This window comes from Neolamprologus brichardi, chromosome 20 (assembly GCF_056152115.1).
Source record: "Neolamprologus brichardi isolate AB-2024 chromosome 20, ASM5615211v1, whole genome shotgun sequence".
Taxonomy (NCBI): Eukaryota; Metazoa; Chordata; class Actinopteri; order Cichliformes; family Cichlidae; genus Neolamprologus; species Neolamprologus brichardi.
In genome coordinates, this window is record NC_142123.1 from 5,546,893 (window position 1) to 5,559,385 (window position 12,493).

General features: G+C 39.6%; 1 protein-coding gene across 1 annotated transcript in view; it reads left to right on the plus strand.

The window, feature by feature from the left end:
- The first annotated feature begins 206 nt into the window (after positions 1 to 206).
- chl1a (cell adhesion molecule L1-like a) overlaps positions 207 to 12,493 on the plus strand; it is a 50,798-nt gene continuing 38,511 nt past the window's right edge. Inside the window, exon 1 of the mRNA XM_035905659.2 lies at positions 207 to 376. The gene's annotated coding sequence lies outside the window, so the exon portion shown is untranslated. The remainder of the gene's footprint in view (positions 377 to 12,493) is intronic.

Here is a 12,493-nt window from a genome sequence, read left to right on the forward strand (position 1 = left end):
ATGACAGACAGCAGTCCACACACACACATACTCGCTGCTTGTCCTTTGACCTCTGAAGCTTCCAAAATAGAAGAAAGACCTTGTGGAGACTTGTTGCAGTTGTTGACTCCGCACTTCTTGGCTGTCATTCAAAAAAAAAAAAAAAAGTTTCTCTCAAGCGGAGGATGAGGTGGAGGGAAAAAAGTGCGCATGCAGCTAACTTGACGTAAAGTCTTCCAGAGGGAGATGTTTGTCATACCGTCAGCGCTTAATCATAGCGTGGACTATAAAGTTGTCATCCACTTAAAATGTTAAATAACAGAAGCGCCTACCGTGAAAGCTGAGGGCAAATCCCTGATAGATTGATTCATCGCTCCAGCTGCTCTTCTTCGTAGGGGTGAGTAGTAGAACAAAAAAAAATGTGACTGCTTTATGTTATTTTAGTCTGACTTGCGGAAGAAAGAGGCGTTCAGCTTTGTAATAGAGGGATATAATGCGAGAAGAGTGGATGGTGTTTATATACAGAGGCAGACTTTTAAAAACTTGCACCTGTACCAGAGCATGATATCGGAGCTCAAGTGCCAAATCATGTAGTGAAGATAAAGAGCCACAAATGCCTGCAAAGGTTCTCATTAGACTCTTACCTTCTTACTTTAATGTTAAAGTCACCTGCCCACTTTCCTTACATCTCTTCCAAATAGAGGAAGCTTTACGTGCAAACTGTTCATAGCCAATAAAGGGGGCAAAAGATCCAGCGCTGGTATTGGTATCGATCTGTATTTTGTTTCTATCCCTTGCTATATACATGCACAAGCCTTTTAGTGTCACATGTCACACCTAAAGTACTTTAGAGACAGGTACATTTAAATTCCATCTCTCCCCCAAAAAAACTTTAAAGAAGAAGAAAAAGGTTTAGAATACATGAAATAGTGAAAGGTGTGTTGCGTTGTATCATTTATCTATTAATTGTGGAAATTAAGCCATTTAGTGGTCATTAAATGTTTAAAATGTGCAAATTGATGTTGATTCATCTCATAAATCATGGCACCCCCTAAATAAGCTGCCTTTATAGGTTAAAAATATTGCAATCAGATCCGTACTAAAATTTGTAGTATGGCCCAGCACTAATAGTGCGTTTCACTCTCTGTTACTCGGTTACTACGCCTCTGAGAGGGTGAGGAGCAGCGGTGGGTTAGTGGGTGAGTCGCCCAGAGCATTAGCCAGGCTTAGTCCTGTGAAGCTGGCCTATTCAGGACTCTGCAGCTTTGTCATGGTGAAATGGGTCGCATCTCTTTCTTTGCGTGACCCAACATGACTGAAATGTGGTAATTGGGGAATCCTGCGGTCCTCACTCCCTGTGGTGATGTTTGTACAAAGCTTTCAATAAAGTAATTTACAGTAGAACAGGCTGTGGCACGAGAACAGGGTCAGCTTTTAATTTTAAAAAAACATCCCGTGTTGCGATTGTTGTCAGCTTTTTCAGCTTTTTCTCGCGTGTCAAGGGTCCTGTAGTCTCAGCCGATGGAAACACACACTGTGAATATGTGCATACAGATGCTCTTTGCAGATGTCTTTACTGTTTCTGTTTGGATATGTGAGACACACGCACACACGAATGCTTTTATGGGACAACAATGTTGTTTGGTCTGTCTGATGGGTTGCCTGCAATCAATCATAAGGAGACATATTTATGTACAGTAGCAACTACTATATCTCTCTCTTTTTTAATGAAGACCATCTTTAAAGGACAAATCATAATTTTGATGACCACCGCAGATAGGACAACATTTTCCAAGATGTAGAAATCACCCATGACTGGTTACCTTATGACTAATGACAGAATTCAGCCTCCGGTGCTCAGTTTTACATGCTGGTCTACATCCTCAAGTCCAGCTGCAGATTTTTAACCTTCAACAGTAGGGTAAGCAGTTTATACTGAAAAAATATTTACTGGTCAAACAAAACCAGACATTTAAAAACATAAAAAAATTCAAAACACCCATTGCAGTTTCCAAACTGAAGCTTGCATGTGACGTTTTTTATGCAATCAAAGTCAAAGATCCTCAGTTCACGATAGAATTTTGGCGAAGAAATGACTGCAAACAATACGCTGATCAAACTAGTCAGTTCAATTTTCTATTGTTGGCTCAAACAGTGCACAGAAACACTCAGTTATTTTGGCTCTTCCCAGTTTAGTTTTTTTTCCTCATCCAGGTTGTTTTAAATAAATGCTTCCAGAACAACATGAATTGAACCTTCCACATTCATGACTCACCGGCATTTTCTGGTTTATTACAAGCACAGAAAGGATGGTAAATTTGAAATGTCAGATGGTGAGTGGTTTTTCTGAGTGCATTTATTGTGAAGCAAGTGACTGAATGCAAACTGATGGTGGATTCATGCAGGAAATGTCATAACACTTTGACACTGTGAAATGAAAATCAAAACTTTCAAAAGCAAACACGGGAGCTCCACAGTGGCACCAATGAGACACCATAAATGAAACGGGGTGCCAGGAAAGCACCTCCTGCTCCTGCTTTTCACAGGTTGCACAACACATTGTCACCCCGGTACCGGCATGTTCAGCATGAGTTGTAACATGTTGTCTCCACCTATCTCAGCTACCTTTTGAGGCAAAAGACGAGATAATTGCTTTTTGGCAACCTACATAATTGTATAATTGGAGCCTGCTGCATTAGTAAATCACGTCCTTCTATTCAGAGGCTGAAACTTGACAGAGACACCTCCATGACTCTGTAACATACATATTTTATTGACTTAATGTTACACTCTAATATCCTGTTGTACATGGCATATGTTTCCAACAGTCAGCTGTTGCTTTATAGATCGCGTGGATTTAATATCTTGCCAAATGTGTTGTGACAGAACAGAGTATATTTAGCTGCCGTCAGCATTTGAGCAGCTCATGGTTATCCATTAGAAGCAGATAGTTTAATGTAAGAGCCTTACCAGGCAGGGGGTGAATTTCTCAGCCACTTAATCAGTGATGCATGGGGAAGAGTAAAACTCCATGCCAGTCACTTATAGTCAACAAAATTATGGTATCAACATGAGGCCACTGCTTGAATGACTATAACATAACCCAATAATCAAATTTAATGGTGGAACAGACCTGATTGCAAATGGCTTTGCTTTTCTGTCGCTTCCAGAGACATTTCAGGCAGTTTAATGCGCGCGTTTCTTGTTTTCAACAGAAATTGATTTCTGTTTTGGAGCTGCTGATGAGGCGGTTGGAGATTGCCATTGTGAGAAAGTGAAAGAACAAAGTCAAATAAAATTTTCAGATCTGCGATTAGCTGTTTATCATAATGGTCTTTGTGACTTAATGGGCATGCACAGCTATGCAGCGACAGTAAATTGTAAACGAATAAATTCTTTGCTGCATAAGTTAAGTTACAGATAATTCACAGAAGGCTTCAAACAATTCATCTGTCTGAGGGGAACAAATTAAAGTTAGTGTTTTAAAGTAGACGGCAAAGGCAGCAGGATACTGCAGCAAAAAGGAATGTGAACGAAACAGGGATGTTTACTATCCTAGAGAAGCACAGCGATCACATCTTTTGCATATTAGTAGACTCAGAGAACACGTTTGTGTGGATTAACTGGTCATCTGAGAATACCGCATATATGTATATGTGTGTCTGTGTGCTTCTGAACTTGCTCTTTAGAGTAGAGAATGAAGATAACAGCTGTGAGAATAGTGTCTTGATTGATCTTGGCAGGTTTAACGCAAACTGTATTTGTATATTTTTCTTGCATTGGATTCACTATCGAGTACCACGGCGCTATACGCGATCTGTGCACAGCCTTTGATACAAAACAAATCGACCAAAGAAAATGAAAGAAAAGTTTGACAAAGGTGGCTCTTTTTGCTCCAGGTATTAGTTTTTGTGTCCAATTTCCAAAGGACAGGCAGACGTTGCCTTTAGACTTGGTCGATAATTTAGTTCTGCTTCGTTGGTCCGCGTTAATTAGAAGATGACCACTGAAGATGCACTACAGCTCTGTGCGTATTTGGTGGGGGAATTTATTGCTTTGCTCCAAGGACAGCCAGTCCACCTTTGGAATGCTTGTAAAATATTTACAGCAGGCACTGACACAGGGAGTCACTGCGCATCAACACGGTGGTTTAAAATAGCGGGGGCACTGCAGCGTGAGAAGCTGATTGTGTCTTCAGATTGTCTATCTTGCCATCTATTTAAACAATTGGTGACAGCTTTTGCAGGCATCAAACTTTCACTCATCATGGGATAAAGCTTTTATTCTCTGGAAATCCCTTACAAATTCCCAGTAAATCTTCCCGACATAGATACCAGCATTTCTGTTACCATGGTTGTTTGGCTTTCTGCCTCTCAGCTCTGGCAGTTCCTAACTACCAGGAGCAAAGGTCATGACTGCTCCAGCCGACAAATGTTGGGCGAAATCAACGCCTCACGCAGGGGGCACAAATAACTTTGGACCCCGTCTAAATTGGAGCAACTAATACTTCTACACGAGAAGGTTGGGATGATCTGGCTTTGAGAGCGGTCACGAAGGCTGTGCTCAGCCTACTTTAACCCCCCATGCCGCACCTTCAAGAGTTTTTCGACAAGTTCAGTTGACAATAGGATGAATTCCTTCTAGTGAGTGGGGAGCATGGTGTGTTGGCACTTGAAATGCTCTTCACAGCATTCTGTTGGACTCTCGCTTTTGAACACTGCCCTCACTGTTAAACCCCTTTTCCAGGACAAAAACATACTTTTAGACAGAAGGGACAGAAATAAGATGCGCCATCTACAGCACATCGCCCTGTTGACTGGGACAGCGTGTTCCTGTCCTCGGCTATGAAGTAAACATCCTCTCTATGTGTGGCCGCCTCCAGCGAAATATATCATTGGAGTTTTGTTGTTTTCCTGGAACCTGGAGAGAGATGTGCACCTTTAGATAGACTTCAGCAAAGTTAGGGCATATCACAACACCAAAACAAAGTCTGAGATTGCACACGGGTCAAAAATGTGAAAATGTAGAGTGCTTTTGTTGAACAGGAGTCAAGAAAATTTGCCTATGACACATACCTTCTGTGTTCTTACATGTTGCCCTGCTTTGAGACTGATTTACATGAGCCAGGACAAGTTCACACTACACAACAAGAAGGCTAAAAGCAAATCTTTTAGACTTCATTCTTCTCTGCTCACATGACTCATTTAGTGGGCAGTATTCCTTGATGTTCACAAAAAGGATGAACTTTTGTGAAAGGAATATTTACAATGCTCTATATTAAAGATTGTGTGTAAATAAAAGCCACTGTTTTATCAGGTTTCCCTCCAATTAGTAGAATAGAATATTGTCATTGCACATGCACAGGTACAGGGCAACGAAATGCAGTTTGCATCCATCCAGAAGTGCTTTAGCTGTGATATAGATATATTACAATATATATTAGCAATAATATAGATATGTAAGTATATTACAGAAATGGGTCTATTATGGTATGTTATAATGTACACGGTATGAAGTATGTTATGAATATTCTATAACTATAAGTATGTACAGGCTGTAGTGAGTACAAGCTATGTACAGGCTATGAACAGGATATAAATATGAAAAACTATACAGAAATCTGAGATATACAGCTATACAGAAATGTGAACTATGCAAGTTATAAACAGTTGTAGGATTAAAAATTATCGTATGATTATTTACACAGAACTATACAGTAGTGCAGATAAGATAAGGGAGATATGTGGATAAGGCTATATAAAGTGCTAGTGGTTGTGAGTGGTGGTTCAGTCCATGTTATTATTGTGTGTTTGAGGGTACGGGTAGTAAGTCTATATCATTTGATTACTATTTCTTATTTATGTGTTAAAATAATTATCATTTGATTATAATCATATAGTTGTAGCTGGTCAGCATGGGGCCCATTTTATTTAAAGTGGGAAATCTACAAATCTACAACCATTTCAACATTTACAAATCTAAGGTAATTAAAGGTAATTAAAGCATTTTTAGATGATGAAAATAGTCAATGTTTGCACTGAAAGAGCTAGTGAGGATAAACAGTAACAGAGGCCAGTTACTGTTTGTCCCAACTAACTGTTCATTTGATTGCAGTAAACTCCTAATTTCATTATTGCTGATTAATGTTATTACCATATATTAAAATTAAACTCAGGGGCTTCTTTAATATTCAAAAGCAGTGATGCCTTTCAGAGTTTAACTGCTCTGTGCACATTACAACAGTAATACCACGGTATGCAATAATAATACTTTTTTGCAATAATCATTATGTTTCCCAGGTTTCTGAAATATTAAGCTCTCCATTTGTTGCAAAGATGAGCTTTGACCATAACATTCAGTGCAATAATTTCACTAACAACAGTCCTGAACTCAGTGTCTGTCTTTTCCGCCTGCTGGAATTCAATTCAAATGCTAATGAGCAGAATTCCCATGGATTTCTCTCTCCTGTGCCACAGATATCACCCCCCAAAAACTCAACAACACAGCACCCCCACCCCCCGCTTTCTTTCTGTTTTTGTCTCTCTCGTACTCTCTAACTTTCATTCTTTGTCAGGGTCGAAACCTTGCTCACAGCAATCTGGCACTAAACTGGTAGCACCCAGCGCTACCTTTCCCGGCAGGTATTAATATGCATATGCATCACCATCAGGTCATGCAGCGGCTCTGAAAAATCAACTGCTATTTTCCTTCTTGCCAGAGATGCTACTTTCCCATGAAGATAAGATTGCTTAATATTTCTATTCAGATAAAAAATTTCTTTTGGGGGACATAATTTATTTATTTATGGTGGAGAAATCCCTTAAAACTCCAGTGCAAAAAGACTGTGGCTCACATTTGCTACTTAAAAAAATGACAGTTATAGCAATAAATTTCTTTTAGACCTGTTTAATTGTATGAAAATGGTGATTGTGTATCCTCCACAGTTATTCACTGTTTGACTTTTTGACTTTTTCATCATGAGCTATTGCCAAAACTGAATAAACAGCACTAGTAACCATATGACTACTGTACATGAGCTCCATCTAACTGTAATTGTAGCAGTAACATGTGTTTTAAAATGTGTACTTGCAACTACTTAAAAAAACTATTAAAACTGTCAGACTTCTTTCTTCATGGCAATATTTTGTGCTACCTTGAAGTCTCATTTTTCACTGCTAAGCTACCAGAGTGCTTCCTCAGTCCTAGTAGTAACCTTGTGTGAGAAGTGGAGGTATTTGCTAATTGCGAGTTAGCAGAGTTGCTTGGGGGCATGTTGCAATCTCTGAGGTGCAGTTATGAAACGTCACTTGATACTTGGCTCTGAATGTGGGACCAGCCGCCCTGGTTTTAATCACAGCTTGCCAACTTGTTGAGTCTTTGTTGAAACATTTACTATTCTGATTGCTGTTGTCACACGTTACGCGGCGCACCTGTTCGTGACTGAAAGACACAAAGCAGTGTGTCGTCTTCGTATAGACTGATGTGGGTGGAGGGTAAGGGTAGCGTCGTGTCTGTCTGTCCTTTTTTGTCTATCTTCTGGCGCTTTCCTCTACACACCAGCTCCCAAACTTCCGACCTAACACAGAAGAGCCCCTAAAACACTCTTTAATGGACCCTTTCAATTGGACGCACAAACCAGAACAAACACTTTCATTCATGGTCTTCCAAAAATGCTAATGAAGCAAGGCCCTGACACTTTCACAGGGGTACCCCTGTCATGAGCCTGTGTTAGACAGCAGTGATGCTTTTGCTCAGACAGAGAGATGCAAGGTACAGCTCTTATGGTAGTTGTCCCAACAGTAACTTAAACCTACCAAGGCAAACCATCTTCTCAAGTGCACCTGGCTCTGAGCCATGCCATATATGGAAGAAATCAGGGGAAAACCAGTTTGAAATTCTGAAGAAATAATTGTCGCCTTTCCTCAAACAATTCTTGAAATTCCCCAGTTGCATTTTACACTGTCAACGATGTGGACAGTACCAAGAATTTCTACATGTCATAGTTGAGATACGTAACATTTTCCAGGGAATCGCTGTATGCAAGTGACAGCCAACAGGTGATGATCTTCATACCTCAGCAGATAACTGCATGTGCTGCTGTGCTGCACTCACCAAGCTGCAGATAAGACCATGGATTGCCAAGTGTGGTCAAAGTCCATATTGTAGAGGTTAATCTGCAGGATGAGAGACTTGTCATCATTTAATCGATGATATACACTAACGGGACACATTATTAGGTACACCTGTTCATTACCACAAATATCGCATCACTCAATCATATGACAGCAACTTTATGCATTAAGCCATGTAGACATCGTCAAGATAATCTGCTGTAGTTCAAACTGAGCATCAGAAAGGGGAACAAAGGTAATTTAAGTAACTTTATATTCACATGTAGTGCTTTTCTACTCTTCCGGAGTACTCAAAGCACTCTATGCAACATGCCACATTCACCCATTCACACAAGCACTGTCTTCTATGCTTTTTAAGTGCTTACTAACTACCATTCACAAACACTCCGATGGCTGCACTCATGCAACTTGAGCCAGAGATCGAACCACTAACTGTCTGATCAGTCTGCTCTACCTCCTGAGCTACATTACAACCATATATGTCACATGGATGTTTGTACCCGATGGGTTACAAGCTAAGCTAAGCTAAGGTGATTTCCCCGTATAATTAATTATCCTAGAGTTTACAGAGAAGGGCCCAAAAGAGAAAAGTTCGCTTGGTGAAAAGATGGCTTTGAGGCAACAGTAACTCAAATAACAACCAAGCTATGCAGAAGAGCATCTCCAAACACAAATGGACTATGACAGCAGAAGACCACACTGCGTGCCCTAAGCTAAGAACTGAAGCTGCAATTCACGCAGGCTCACCCAAAATTAATGGACTTCTGCATTTTGATGGTAGGATCAGAGTTTGACATAAACAACATGAAATCATCCATCCTGCCTTGTATTAATGGTTCAAGCTGATGCTGGTTGTGCAGTGGTGTGGGGGAAAGTGTCTTGGCTCACTTTAGACCCCTTAGTACTAAATGAGCATCATTTAAAAACCACAGTCTAGTTGTTGTAGTCCATAACCATCCCTTTATGATCACAGTGTATCAGTCCAATGATGGCATGTTGCAAAGCTCAGATTACCTCAAACTGGTTTCCTAAACATGACAGAGCATTGAGTGTACTGAAATGCCCTCAACAGTCACCAAATGTACATTATTTACATTTTACCCAGCATTTTACTTGGACACGTACAAACCTCGATTTTCAAAATCAGATTGCATTTGACTGAAAGCAATCACCACGTGAAGTAGACGACAATAAGATCTATTTCGGTCGGTTTCTAAATAGCTTTGTAGTTATCTAACTGAGTTAATGGGATCTGCAGATTTCTGCGGTATAGGTTTGAGGGAAAACTTTGAAGTGACTCATGAGCCTTATTCTCTTGACATGTTGCAGCAGATGCTTTGAAACTCATTTATTTCCAGCTCATCAACAATAGGCAGACAACTAATTTATTTCTGATGAGTTTCTCACGAGTGAATTCTTTTTTAAATTAGTTGATACATAATAAATTACCTTTGCTTGTGGTATTTGTTTTATTTTTTGGCTGTTATAGATATAATCCACGTTCTGTGCTGGTTACTCGTGTCAATTCTTATTCTCACACACATATGAAAGTGACCTGAACTGTGTCTGTGAAGGCTTTTCTTAACTGAGGAGGCTGCGGGCTGAATTAGTTTGAAGCGAGATAGAATAATTTATGTTTTTTAAAATGATACAAAGATTGCTGTTTTAACAGCCAGAAACTGTGTTTTGAGTCTTTAAAAGGCGCGGTGAGAGGTGATGTGTCCGCAATTATGTGTTCATCCTACAAGATGAGGCAAGTTTCATTCTTCTGTGAGGATTTATTACTTTGTCTGTGGAACTGATTTCTTTTTACACTTACAAACAGTGGATCCATCTGGATCCATCACAAAATACTTGATGCACTATGATAAAACTACAGATTGAATACACATATTCTCTGGCATTTCAAAAAGAATTAATTATGACTGAAAACCACATTCTCATTTGTTACTTTCTTTCACAAACAGTGACAGCAATGTGTTTATGGGTCACTGGAAACATTGCTTTAAATGAAGTGAAATTTGCTGCCAATGTGAATTATGTGTTCTCCCAATAGCTTAAAAAAGCCACACTGACACCTAAAACTGAGTTGATCATTTTTAGTACGTTACAAACAGAAGCCAATAGGGGCATATTAAATGATTTCCTTCTAATGTCTTCAATAATAGTAATTCTGTTGTAATATAGAAACATATAATGTCAAAAGTCGGTCAAAATGTAAACATTGTGCTTTAACTGACAACTTTTGCAAGTTTGTTAAGCAAACTAACGAAGGACAGCTGCTGCACAGATGACTGTGACTCTTACAAGACTTTACTAACCCAGCTAAATACCACTTTAGGCCTTCGAGATTATCCCATAAACTAATTACCGGCTTAGTTCAGACAACAGAGCACAGCACTGCTCCTTTATCTGCCTCTCTGCAACGGTGATGAACAATGTTTTGAGATGAAGGCAGGTTTGATGAGGTCTTCTTGCGGCCTGACTGTCTGAAGGGAGGAAGTTGAGTGTGACAGCTTGTCTCCAAACTGTCTGTCTCTTTGCTGCTAGCTATGGAAACTGATTAAGCTTCTGAATGCCACCCTTTGTCACCCTACAACTGCAAGGGACATATTTCAATAGTGATTCATGTTCTTTTATAGGCTGTCTCACTCAGAGGACTTTGACTTTTTCTGTGAATGGAAATTTAGTTTATCTAGCAGTTTTTTAAAGGAAATATATAATTTCTGTCGAGATGAAAGATCTGCAAATAAACTATCCTGCGCATAGTGAAATTTAAAGACTGTGGGTTGAGTATTAGGAATTTACTATCCTCATAGCGTGCGTGGAATGCACGCCATTTGCGTGCCAGGCTAGCTCTTGTTTATTGAGGCAGCTCTTCACATGTCACTCCACAAATCACTGTGTTCCACAGCGGGAAGCACTTAAAGCACAACTGAGTGAGCTTGGCAGTACTTTCATGAGCAACACACACTCATCAGGCCTGCGCAAAGCACATGTGCTTTGCAAGATACATTCACATTAGGCAGTGACGCAAGGAAACCTCTGTTGTGGTGCTAAACTGAATGAGCATGTGTTAATGACTGAAAATCTGCGTGGTGTTTGAAATTTCATAACAAATCTGCGGAGGAGATGAATTTCAGGAAACGAGCACAAAGACAAGTGTGTTTACAGGAGAGTGATTAATAGCACAAGGAGCATTTTTATGTGTGACTTGCCACGTGCCTTTGTATGCATTACAATGTTTTTTTTGTAGCTTTTTCTAGTTTCGAATGTGAGCTGCTGCACATCTGTGGTTTTAAACCTGTTATGCCTGTATAGAGTGTAAAGCGGAGAGCTCCGGCCTCTTTGCATAACACCGGCAGCACAGGTTTGATGTGGAAATGTTTGATGTATGTCAGGGAGCTGTTTGTGTGAATTCCGGGCATAGATGACTACCGGCTTGTTTAATTGCTTGAAGGACTTAAAGTGAAACGATGAAACCAACAAGTTACTACAGATCAGCGCTTTGAATGTGGAGGTAGGAGCAGGCACGTTGTTGCTGTTGACAGGGGAAACAGGTCAGTTAAGGCCACATTATATATCACTAATGCTAATATTGTATTACAGCCACTTTGAGCTGGAACTGTCCCAGTTTACTGGTGAGTACAGGTAGTTTTTAAGATGGCTCTGTATTTTTGAATAATTTTTTTGGTTTTTTAATAATATTACAGCCGGAATGAGTGGCCTACTGATACTTACCCATCAGCGAGACTGAGTAGGTAAAGAAATCATAGAAAGAAACCAGTCATTATCTGAAGAGATCTCAGGTTTTGTCATAATTGTGGACAGTTGAAAATATCACTTCCACTTCCACAAAACATTGCTTACACTTGTTTTGTCTGGGTGTTAGTTTTTTTTCTCCAATTTTGTAGATCAAACTCTAAACAATCTGAATAGAACGGCAGCTTGGATTAGTTATAATAGTTAATCTAACCAAATAACTATTATTTACTATGAAATCAACAGTACTCTGTAACATAGTAGTTCTGATTTACAAACAAATATTCTTCATGATTATATTGTTTTCTGAAGAAGTTGTTTGTCAGCAGATGTTTGTCAGAAACCCGATAGTCATTCTTTCCTGTGCGCTTTTGTCACCTGACACACTGAAATCTTCCCAATTGTAACTCAACATCTAAGAATGTGAAAGAATGAGTTACAATCTTAGCTGCCGTTGTGACTTAAAGCATAGGTGTGCCTCTCTTCGATGATACTCATTGTATGCATGTCACAGACATGTATTGTTGTTTTAATCTAGTCATCTCGTACTATGTGTCCTGCTCCATTATTGTATGTCAAGCTTTTTTGAAGGCAAGTTTGTTTGGTAGATATTTTGCAAT